This window comes from Mytilus galloprovincialis, chromosome 4 (assembly GCF_965363235.1).
Source record: "Mytilus galloprovincialis chromosome 4, xbMytGall1.hap1.1, whole genome shotgun sequence".
NCBI lineage: Eukaryota > Metazoa > Mollusca > Bivalvia > Mytilida > Mytilidae > Mytilus > Mytilus galloprovincialis.
The window spans coordinates 90,118,577-90,132,134 of NC_134841.1; positions in this window are offsets into that span (position 1 = coordinate 90,118,577).

A 13,558-nucleotide genomic window follows, 5' to 3' on the forward strand; every position below is an offset into this window, starting at 1 on the left:
CATTTGCGTCATCACATATCTTAATCTAATAGTTGTCAAACTGCCTACATTAAATGTTTTGACTCCGGATTCATTGACATTTTATCCGGAATTTTTGAGAACGCAAACCGATAGTGTGCTTTTGAAATGTGATCTATAATGTGAATGAATCAAGACGTGTAGGATGTTGGTCAACACAATGAATACCATTTTCAAAACCGTACCATAGTACAAATATGTAGATGCTATAAGGTTAAACTATTAAAACAAAACAAACAAAAATTGAATTAAAACTTTTTAATAAACTAACGTTCCTGTTAGTATTTTTTTCAAATTCTTTTGAATATATATAATATCAATAAAGACAATATTAATCAAAACCAAGGAGTAAACAAAGACTCACAAAACCAAAGGACATTTACATCAACAGTTAAAAATAATAATTAAGAAACAACACGAACTCCATTAGAAACCGGGAGTGAAATAAGGTGCTCCGGAAGGGTAAGCATTTCCTGCACCGTATACGGCACCCGTCGTGTTATTTCTTTGTTCAGTTCGGTGATTATGGAAGGTTATTATGACTAAGGAAGAATATCATATATGATTTCTGACACACTTTTGTCATAATGGCCAATCAGCTCATGATGGCGACCGGAAATATCTTGAGTGATGACCTTAATTTAATTGATTCATAGCCCTGTCTTAAACACGAACGTCAAGTATTTACGGATGGACATTTTATTTATCGAATGAATCTATTTTTAAATTCTAAAATTCTACTTTGTGAATATATAACTATACAAAATATAAGCAAAGACTTCTAAATCCATACTAAAACAGTATAAAATAATCAACATTATGGTTGTTATTAAATTTTGTAGTCATTATTGTAAATTATTTTTACGGTTATTGTGAGCTGCAAGGATTTAAAATCATGCTTTATGAATTGAAAACACACAAGTATTTTTATTCACGACCGTTTAAAAATTTAAATATTTAATAAATTTATCTTACTTTCCGTTTTATGGATATATTACAATACAAAAAATAAATAATACTTACTCATCAAACTTAAATACTAAAATGGTATGAAATAATTAACGTAGAAATATAATGATTATTGTTTATAAACGTTTTTTTTTTTGTAGGATGAAAGAATTTATTTAGATTTAATTTTTATGTTTCCTTTACAAATGAATATTTAAAAATACCAAAGCAGACGATCTTGTCATATAAAATACTTATTTCTTAAGGGGGTACCCAACACTATACCCCAAAAAATACCTGTCGTTTAATTTTTCTTAATTTTTTTTCATTGATAAACTAGGCCAACCTTAACATCTTGTAAAAATTTTAAAAGATTTGAACCATAGGTTTAAAAGATTTGGCAATTCAAAAATGGCATCTTTTACATACTAGTATCGGCCAAAATTGGAAGTTTCTGAAATATGGGTGTAGGGTTCAATTTGTAAAAAAAAAAATAATTTAATCCTAAATTGACAATAGCATAGCTAATAATGATAGCTGAGGAGAATATTAGTTCACTGATACCCCATTCTTGTAAGTTTTTTATTCCGGTTAAAAAAAATTGTCAGAACTTTAATAGGGGGTATCAGAATTAGCCCCAAAAAGTGAAGGCTGTGCTTCTAGTATTTGAAGAAGAATTTTTTTTTTGAAAAAAAATGTGTCGTTTAATTTTTTCATAAAACTAAGCATTTGGAGTGCTATACTAGTCGGTTGTTCTTGCAAATTTTTTTTAAAATTTAACCGTTAGAATTTTTGGAATTTAAGTTTAAATTAGGCCCCACCCTCAAATTGGTTCATTAAATAAGAGCAAAATCTATTCAAAAAGTACATAATGGCCATAATTTTGTTTGTCTTTTGAACTAGGCCTTAGCTATTTGGCATGTGGATGTATCATCACAGGGTTAAGTGTCTGGCATCATGATGACCTTTGTGTGACCTTCAAATGTGACCTCAAGGTCAAATTTATGGGTGTTTTTCCGTGAAAAACAGAACCATGTAGGCCATAACTTCTTTGCCTTTTGACCTAGGCCTTACATCTTTGGCATGTGGATGTATCACCATGAGGTGGTGTGCCTTCTTAAAATTTTGACCTTCATATGACCTTGAACTTTGACCTTAAGAACGATATATGTGGGTTTTTTTGGTAAGAAACACTTGTACAGGCCATGACTTTCATGTAGTTATGAATTCATATTTATTTAAAAAAAATCATATAACAAAAGCTTTAATCGACCATACAACAATATAGACACATTTTATGACATTTCAAGCCATTCAATGCACACGGAATACATAATGGACATGTAGTCACATAGAATTGTTTGAAAAGGGAATCGTTTCTATTGAAGCGCAGTGTACGTACTTAAATATTCAACAGACAGCGAAGTGAAAACTTTCTAGGAATCAAACAATAGGAGGAGTTATGCCAAATAACTATATATATACCAATAAAGGGACAAACGGACAGGGGTAGCAAAAAATCCCCCCCCCCAAACCGACAATCAGTTGCAGGGGAACAAAATGATGTAATTGATTTTTGATTTGAGATACGAGCTGTTGAAATTAATAGCATGACACACCAGAAGTACACATGATACATACTTATTAGGCAAAAGCTTTAAAGTTGGCAGATGCTTTACATGATCAAGATTTCAATTTATTGGTCGTTTGGCCAGATTCAAAAATATACGATTCAAAACATAACGTCAAAACCATTGGTGCAAAGAATTACGGCTTATGAGAGATGAAACAGAGCTGACTGTGCAAAATCCTTATACTGTTAAATCAAGTTCGTTAAACATAGACCATTTTTTAGTATTTCTGCAGAGGTTTATAAATATGACAATTAGATACAACTGATTTTTAGTTAAAAGCACGGCAGTTACAAGTTTCACATTATTTTTGGGCCCCTTATTATGATAGAGAATGATTACTCTATTCGGTAATAATCTTGAATTGAGACTTGAAAATAAACATTTTCACTTGTCACTTGCAATAACATCACACTTTCTTTTTTATATTTATTTCAAAATTGCATTTGATAAAAAAAAAAATATCGGAAAGATACACAAACATGACAATGGAACAACAAAAGAAAATAGCAAATTTTGCTATCCCTTCGAAATTGAAGTTCGATAAAGCGAAAATAACATGTTCTATTTATATCATACATGTGTAGTTTCAGTTTCAACTATGATTCTAAATATAGACTTTACTTTCCCTAAAATTGCGGACGGAATAGAAGACACCCGTTAATTTTCTACTCATGTCAAGATAAAAGTTGGAAAAAGATACTAGAAAGATAAAGTTTTTTTAGATGAATTAAGAAAGCCAGTGGCGTAGCGAGGGATGAAATGATGTGGATGCCTTCGCCGAGCGGAGCGAGGCGAATTTTTTGTGTGACTATTTTATGCAGAAAATTATATTTTTTCAGACATTGTTCCTGTAGGCACATTTTCTCCCATAGAATCCGACACTGGTTATATAGATTTTTGTTTAATTTCAAAATACCCACCAATTCATATAATTATATTTCAAACATAATTGTAATGTTTTCTCGAAATTCTCGAAACTGAATGAAATTCATAATTTATTTATTTGATGAAAAAGTTTCCCACCAATTTTAATATTTGACATCTCATAAATGATCATAAATGGCCCTATCACAGCGGCACTTCTGTATAAAGGAACTGAAGTGACCCCTCTTGTTCATTGGTTACATAACATATGTGCAATGCAGGGGACATAGGAACTTTGTTCTTTTATTGAAAATAATATTAATATGTGGACCTAGATAGGAACTGGAATTTTCTGATAAGCCTAGGAATCATCACACTCTATTACAGATTTGTTTTTTTTCACGTCGTCGTTCATTTCACAGGAAGCGATATCAGGATATGGTGGTTTAGTTGTCAGTTATGCTGTTAGTCAGTTGTAGAAGCCATCGCTCCGCTAGGCTCAATTTCAGATGAAACATGTCCGAGGATATGTGCATCATTTTCTGCACTTGCCGTAGCCGACAACGTAGTCTTTTCTGCGATATCTTGTTTTATTACATGAACTAAATTATCCTTAATAAAAGACCACGCATACTTCATCGGAAATAACTGGATGCTATCAACATATCCTAACCTTTTTTATATACGGATACCTCCGAGGTTAACTGCTGCGAACATATCTTTATTTATATTTTTTTCCCTGTCAAAATGATGTGGATGCTTGAGCATCTGAGCATACATGCAAGCTACGCCACTGAAAGCAAAAATATGTGTTGTGTTTTTTGGACTGAATGAGATGTTTTTGTATTCTTTTTGCCTTGTTCCGTGACATTTTAATGATGCACTGGTGGTTGAGTATCCCTCTGCCAGGGTATCTTCAAACTTTTTACATGAATATAAATCATTCAATAAAATATTCAATTGCACTTTAAATAATATGACAGCAATTATAAAATCATGAAGTATTCGTAATCTTTTTTATATTACTGTACTACATGTATTACTAAGGTCATAGTGTATTTTATTTAAAAATACTAGTTTTGTTTAACAAAAAAAAGTATGAGAAGTCAATTCAGTTTTGATTTAATCAAGTTGATAAGAAGATCTACGAACATAAGCATTGTGAAATTGTCCAGGGATTCTTATTTATTTGGTTAAAATTTTATTGTCGGAGGGAGCTACCATTGGAGAGGAGGGTAGGAGGGGTCCTGATCCCGAAATCCCGGCTTAAAAACATGAAATCCCGAGGTCCCGAATTTAGATAAATTTAAATCCCGACATCCCGATATCCGAAAATAGAATTTCGGATCTCGAAAAGGTCAATCCCTAACATTAGAAACACTCGATCCCGGAGTCCCGATAAAGGTCATATCCACCCTCATTCAACTATAAAAAAAAAATGCAGGACAAAGTTTTATAAGTCCTAGCCCTCCCCCCCCCCCCCCCTTATATCAAATGGTAGCATCCTTTGACATTTTGCACTATATTTCATTTTATTTAAGACCTACATGTAGGCATTGCCAAGTAAAAAACGAAAACAGTTATGGTCCCTTGAAGGCTTCTCTTTCTGTTTCCCTCCTTTTCAAACGTCCTTGTTTTCTTTTGGTAAATTTTTTTCACTTTGAAAATTTCCTATTATGTGTCATTGACGGTTCATTTATTGAAAATGATTAACTTTAAATAATTTTTAAGGATTAAATGAATAACAAAGGGTGTACAGCTGGTCTTAGCAATAATGTAAACATTCTGATCATGATCTTTTAAAAGCTTGCATATTGCACATAATTTTAAAACGCAGCAATGAATCAGACTATGAGTAAGAGTTATCTTTTCTTAGGTGTTCTGTACCCCCTTAATTGCAACTCTGAAAATATTCTGATTTCAATCATTGTTAGTTTCTTCAGAAACATAGATACAGTATATATTATATATATATATATGTGTTTCTTTGATTCCGATTGAATTAAATACTTTTGATAATATTATCTTTCTGTTTTCCGATCTACTATTAATATTTTAACCAGAATGTTCTCTCCCGTAAGTCTATGATGAAATTCACAGTATCCCGTGGTTAAATCTTCAAAAATAATTAGTTTACATGTTATCTAAACAACAGAAAATACCACGTTATAATTGACCCAGATACACACAGTGTACAGTGGTCGTTTTAAAATAAATATAATTGCGTCGTCAAGGGCCATCAAGGGACTATATCCAAGACGTAGATAACAACCTGTTAAGGTGGTACCCAACACTTTCACTAAAATTAATTTGGCTCGTTTAATTTTCATAAAAAGTATTTACTTTGACCCTTTAACAAAAATATAAAAAATTGAAAAAATTTGAACCAAGCATTTTATCAGAAAAATTACACTGGTTATATAGCAGTTTGACAAACACTAATTTTGATCATTGAGAAGCTTTATATTGCCTTCACAACGCAACGTAATTAAAACGTTTAGCTGATATTACAGAGTTATCTCCCTGTAGTGTTAGGTACCACCTTAAGACCTGTATAAATGACCGAAAACTTTCGAGACGTTCCGAGAATTTTATTCTGACTTCCGGCCGAGAGATATCGAGTGGCCCATAGACACATCCAAAACTCGCCAATATATAAGTATGAACCCTTCAGGGGGTTCATGCAAAAAACTCTGTTTTATATTGACTTATAAAAGTCAGACAATAACTGACCTAATACTCTAGAGAACCACATATTACCGATGTGTAACTTATTTCATAAAAATAACGGAAAACATAAAAAAAAACGCACCAATCAAAATAAAATTTGAGGTTCACCTCGACATTTACTATAGGCTTGCGTATTTACACAATAGTATCGCGCTTTCATTGTACTGTTTATATCTGGTGAATTATTGAAGCCCGAACGATGACATTTGTTGTTAAGATTCTTGAATGCTTTGGGTTTTTAAAGAAGGAGGTCTAAAAGGCCATAGAAATACATATACAGCATTTTTTTAAACTGATATTTTTGATGAGATTTTTTATCAGTTTATAAGCTTCACACACATCACATTTGGGATTTTAACGACTGCAATTTTTTATTTCTTCAAGAACAAAAAGCCAATTGAAAAAACTCGGAATTCACTAAGGTATTTTTGTATAACTTTTTTAAGCTTCAGCTTTAAGATAATCATCATTAATTTCCTTGTTTTTTCACAGTATCCTAGTTGACCTTAGACGGATTTTGGCTATTATTCTTTTTGGTCTTATAGTTTCGGTCTTATACACCATTGGTGTCAAAATATTCAGCTTTGAGCGTTTCTCATGAAGTTACATCTATGAAAGTTCTTCGGACACATGACATTTATAACATGTTGTTATCATTTTTTATTACATTTAAAATTTCATCTCTATTTATTCCTTAACATTGAACAAAGATTGAGTTAGAATGTAATAAGATTAATTAATCTAAAACAACATTGTTTTTTTCTGTAAGGAATTTTCTGCAAAGAAATACGACGAAAAACTATTCATTCAATATATACTATCCTTGACAATATACAAGATTTTATTGCAGTCTCAATCTCTCATGTTGTCTTTCTTGTTGCTTTGAAAGACAGGTTTATAACCTCTTACGAATATTGAATATATTCATTGCTCTCCCGATATCACTATCTGATGAGTATTAAGACAAATTGTTTATATCAGAAAGCAAAACATAATTTAATCATCTCGTGAGAGGGAATTAATCCATTTTCTAAAATGTTGATAAAAATAACAATCAAGAATCAAGCTATGATTTGTTTTCTTTTGCTGTCAAAATATTCTACGTAATGGCTTTAGTAATTAATCATACGCAATATATATGAGTTAATAAAGTCTATCACCATACTGGGTTTTTTATTCATATTCTCCTAATTCCAAAAATATACTAATCAATTATCATCGACTGTTTTGTATAGTGTGAATGACCAAGATGATGTTCACTATAAAACATACCTAAGAGAGTTTTAAAATCATTCATTTCTGGTGAGCAACATTTATCCCAACTCGAGGTTTTGATGTAAGTCATGTTTTTAATAAGTAATTCAAAAATTATATGGTCACTGGACATCGTATTTTGTAAAAGGTAATATTCATTCAATTAAAATACAACAACACATAAAATACATAAAAAAAAATCATTTATCTTCAAAACATAACAATATGTTAACGTTAAAGGCGAATCGTGATATGAAATTTAAGAATGTCTACATCAGTTGATATTTATTCCATGAACTTCAGTAAATTTCATCCTTTTGTTTAAAAAAAACAATACGTACACAAAAGTGTGGGTGTCGACAGATGGTGGTGCTAATATGAAGAGATAGAAAAAGCAAATAGCTTTAACCTATGTTCAAATCTTGTAAATCTATTCAGAATATTCTTATTTAAATGAAACATGTGAAAATAACAGAAGGTTTGAAACGGACCGATTTTGTATGTGTTCATAGCTTCAGTTTATCCTGATGTGTATGCATCATCCGTCTTGTCATTTCACACGTAGTCAAGAATATACCCCAATCTGTTCGGATGCAAAGACAATTGGCTTAATGTATATGGTGAAAAGATGAAATAATTTTTCCGATTGTTCATTACCTAACAAAAATTAGTGTAGGACAACCACCAGACTTATAGTGGACTTCCGAGTCCCCGATCGGTGAACGTAATACCATGAAGCTTTAAACAGTCAATAAAATACATTCTATCTAGGACAAGTTAAATTTTAACAAATATACCAATTAGGCAGATTCTCCAAATTGGGTCAAACTGCATGAAATGCAGAAATTTTTTGCGGTCTTGAAGAAAAACCTAGGGTTGGAAAGATGTATAAATTATCTCTTTAAATCTTGCAATAAGAGAAAAATGAATAAAGCACCATTCTTAACCTTAGTCAATACTTTTGAAAAATTAACTAAGCCAAACAAGAGATAAGTAGTTAGGTGTTAGCCTTATTAATTTAGCACTTATTTGGACTTCTGCGCTACAACTGGATACTCAAGGCATTGGCGGAAATATTTTTAATTAAAGAAAAGTAATTAACACAATGGTATCAGCACAACAGACGACACACACTGACTTCTAGACAGACTTGTGTTTCTTCAATCGTATAAAACAAATGCTATTCATGATTGTAACTTTATAGTACTCCATATTTTTTTACTGTAATCATCTAGATAAAAAGAAATAAGTGAAAACATTAGTAATTTTACGTGAAAAGCTTTTGAATAACAAATAATATTATGTATAGCAAAAAGGCACAACCATGTTTATTTTTCAAAATTCAAAATTACTTCCCAAATGCATAAACTATGGTCGTTCCAATTAGCTAAATAGAAGGATCAGAATGACACATATGCCTACTCATTGGTGTATATTACCATGAAAACTGGATTAAAAGAATTCAGTGTAGAAAGTCAATCGTGGTATAGATTTTCATATGAAACTCGGTTATACAATAAATTTTAACCAAATGTGTTTTCTTTATAGCTTGCGTGTTAGTAAAAACACAATGATATCACATTTTAAATATCTTAAAATATGAAACGTATTGTATGACAAAGGTTATGCACTTCTAATTAAATAATTCTTTTTTGAAATTCAAAATGTACTAAAAAAAAATCAATTCTGAGTTCTTTTAATAGGGAAATGAGTCCTTAACCTCTGCATCTTTTCATCATATTCTAATCATGGCAAATGAAAAGTGGATCTAATGTCTCACGCAGCATGCACAGTTTGAAATTTCATAAGAAATTTAAAACTACTTATTAATTTTAATGAGAACAAAACAATTTACATATTGTATATCAGGAAGTGTTTTTCAACTTTGTAATGAATTAGCCTTCCAACTGTTTTGATTTGAGCTCCACCGATTTATCTGACGAAGTCTTAAAGCCGTTTCAAGTGATAAGCCTGGTAATTTTTATAGATAATTTTAAAAGAAATCGTGTACCAGGAAATCTTTGAAATTAAAAGTTCTTTTCAACCTATTTATTAAACTAGTTAAAAACAAAAGACTATTTTATGACACCAGGAATATAAATGAATATACTTAATGTCTGGTTTGTTTTTGTTTTTTTTTTTTGTTTTTTTTTTGGTTCACACATTGTTGTCAATATTTTAAAATTTTATGCGACTGTCATACAAGTGAGAGCTTTACGTGTAGCTAGATATATAACCAGGTTGTATCCACCATTTTCTACATAAGAACATACCTGTACCTACCAAGTCAGAAATATGACAATTGTTATTCATTCAGTTGATTTGTTTGAGATACGGATTTTGCCATTTGACTTTTCGCTTTGAAGGTCGGAATTTTTGTTCTGTAACTTCATGCGTGTTTTTATATATATAACGATATATACATAGCTCATTTTGTTTTTCACTTAATGAAAACAACTGAATGACAAGGAGTGAATCGGTTTACATTTTTAGGTAATATCGGTAAATCATTTCACTAGTAAACCCATTTTGATCTGGAATGGTCATCTTGATCTGACCAGCTTTTTGAAAACGAACAATGAGTTGTACAAATTTTAAGTCTTTAATTGTATTTCCGGCCTCATTTACTGCAGCCCTATGACATTCCGAACTATTCAGACAATTGCAATCAATAAATTATTCACAATATTCAGCAGCTTTATCTACATGTACATATGAGCATCTTACTGAATTGTCTGAAAACGCTAGTCAACAGAAATGAATTGACTGCAAGCAAATTTTCTGAGTAGAACTGAACTAACCGCAGGTGAAAAAAAGTATAAAACACTTAACGTGACTGAATTATTTATTGTTCAGATTTTTTCAGGTGATGTTAAGATCAAAATTCATAAATCGACAATAAACTGACAACGTCAGGGCTAAAAATGAAAAGGACAAACATACAAACAATAGTACATGTACACATAACACAAAATAGAAAACTAAAGAATAAACAACACCAACCCCACCAAAAACTAGGGGTGATCTCAAGTGCTCCGGAAGGGTAAGCAGATCCTACTCCACATGTGGCACCCGTCGTGTTGCTTATGAGATAACAAATCCGGTAAATAGTCTATTTCGGTAGGTCATATTTATAAATGGGGAAAGGGACTGTAGTAACCACATAAGGAACATATCCGATATCTTTTGTGAAACGGTAATTCCATAACGGTCAACCAACTCGTGATGTCGTCCGTAAAATTTACGAAGAGATGATTTCAACTTCACCATTTGGAACTCTTGATTTAATAGCTTCCTTGTGAGCAACAACCCTTTATCAAGAAAATCATGATAGGAAATGCAAGCACGGGAATATCGTAGCAATAGGGAGATGTATACACGTATGCAGGTGCTGCTGGAATGTTGCTACTTAAAAATGGAAAGTTCACAATTGGAAAGCTGAAATTATCTCTTTTGTCGTAAAGTTTTGTTTTCAATCGACCCTCATTGTCAATTTCTAGATATAAGTCAAGATATGTAAGTAAACATTCGTGAGTGTAACTTATTCATTGATATATGAACGCCATACAACAAGGCAGGGGTATGAAACTGCTTTGAAAAGGGAAAGTGATAATTAATGATTTGAAATCATCATTGTTTCGTATAGTTTAGTTTGAAGTCGTCCACATTTGTCAATTTCGAGTTAAAGCTCATTTAAAGATTTCCAATCTAATATCGATAGGCACTATAAATATATTAAAAATAAATGAAAATACCAAACTAGGAGGAAACTTCAAAATGACAAGTGTCCCGTAACAAATGGAAAATCAAAAGTTCAAACTTTGCAAACAAATGGAAAACAACATGCATATTCTTGACTTGCTACACGCATGTAGAACATGTTAGAAAAAATTTTAGCTGATAGACTTGTTAATTGATAAGATAATTTTTTTTTTCTTCTGAAAACTGGATAATAATATGTGTTCAATACAGACTAATTGCTTGTCCGTCATTAGTACGGCAAATATTTAATTACGCACAAAAATATGCGCATATCACATTTCGCAGCACTTACAAATCGCGACTTCGTCGTTTGGCGCTTATGTATTAATGAATGCGAAATATGCTATTTTCCGTTGTAAGTATGTCATAAAAGTGAAATGGAAAAAAGACTTTGCTGCGATTCAATGTCAAATTCATATTTTCCTTTAAACTAATCAGTTATAAAACAGAATTTAAAATTTTATTTTCCGGTGGTACCCATTCTCTTTCTTGATATTTTGAAAGAGGTCTTGATTTGCATCAAATATTATACGTATTTGCAGGGGCCATCAATTGGCTCTCATGATACATACATAATTAATTTTAAGAGTTTAATAAATATAATACTAACCAATGTTAGAAACTTTATCATTTTAATGCAAGGGACAAAATCTGAGTTCTTAATATGTACAGAACGTGATTAAAAATAAAATGTTTTGACAGGTTTTGAAATACATTTTACATCGACCATAGGACCACAATGGACAAAATACATCTTCATAAAGAAATCTTGAGTCATTGATTAGCATTAATTCGTATTGTTGTTTTCCATTTCTAAATAGCAAAACTATATAACTACAACAAAGATCAAACACCAATGTGTACATTGAAAAAGACATAAACAAGGAGAGTATATAATTTCATATACAGATTTGTAATACAATATCAATTGATTCACCCTCACCTTGCGATGAACTGAATAATGATCGTCACAAGGTTAAGTCCTCAATTATATTTACAACTTGTTATAACAGAAATATAATTAAAGGAATAATACGTTCAACATATAAAACAATAGAAAAAAGGGCATCAAAAGGTATGTCGGAAATTATCCGCATTAGATCATCGCAATAACTTGTACTTTCAGCAAATAATATATTACACAATTAAAGCCCTTTTATTAACAACAAAAAAAACAGGAATGAAAAAAAACCTTGGGATAAATTCAACATGTAAACAATCAATAATTCAAATCAACACATACAATCGCCCATTATATAATCCAAACTTGAAATTCAAAGAATTGCAGTTTTTTGTATTCTCATAAAGCCAATGCATTACATCGGTACAGAGATAACAAATACAACGGTAACTATTTACAACACACAATATGCACAAAACAAGTGAGAGAGGTTACATTAGTTACAACCCAGGAGTACAAACACAAGTCTTTATAAAAGAGCATATAACAAAAGGCAAATGATGTCATTTAAAGAAAACAGTATTCAAGTATACCTATAAATATTTGTCACTTTCTCGGTTAAATATGAGTACTCGATGGTATCATCAGTCAGTGCCTCAATACATATCAAACCTTTGTTAAATTCTCCGTTGATATAATAATAAAATATGGTGAAACTAATGTTTGAAGTCCATAATGCAGAGCGTAACTTGGATGGATTTACCTATTATTATAATGTGCCATTTCGTAATCTAGATCTTACACAAGTTCATAATAAATGTTGACATTCAAATTTTTGGATATGAGCGTTCATATTGTTTATTAAGTGTTATTTTTTATAACATAAAATGATTTCATAATCTTTAAACTTTTTGATAATATATTAGTTAATGAAAATATATTAACATTGTAATTATTTTCAGAAAAAAATTCGGAAGAAAATAAGAAATCTATGAAATAAACTATCTTGATATAAACTAGAATGAATAAAACGAAGACATCTTAATCCTGTAATATGGTACATTTTATCATTTCTGTTGTTCTTTGGGTCTTTGATAGACAAGGCTATAACCTTGTCCGGATAGTTATTTGCGCTGATACTGCGTCCACAAACACACAAGTATTAGGTTAATCTCTTTACATTTGAGGGATACAGAGTTTCATGATCTCCATGGATTAAATTTATTGATATCAATATACAGAGTTTTTATCAGAATGATAGCAATCAACTATCAGATTTGGTTTTATATATAGTATAAAATTATGATATAAAAGTGAATCCGGTATAAATAAGACAGTATTACTCACTCAACCTCTAACTGTAATGCTATAAATAGAACTAAAACGATACTTGAAATCAAATTATATTATTCGTCTTGCATCTACCTGAAAGTAATTCTAAAAACTC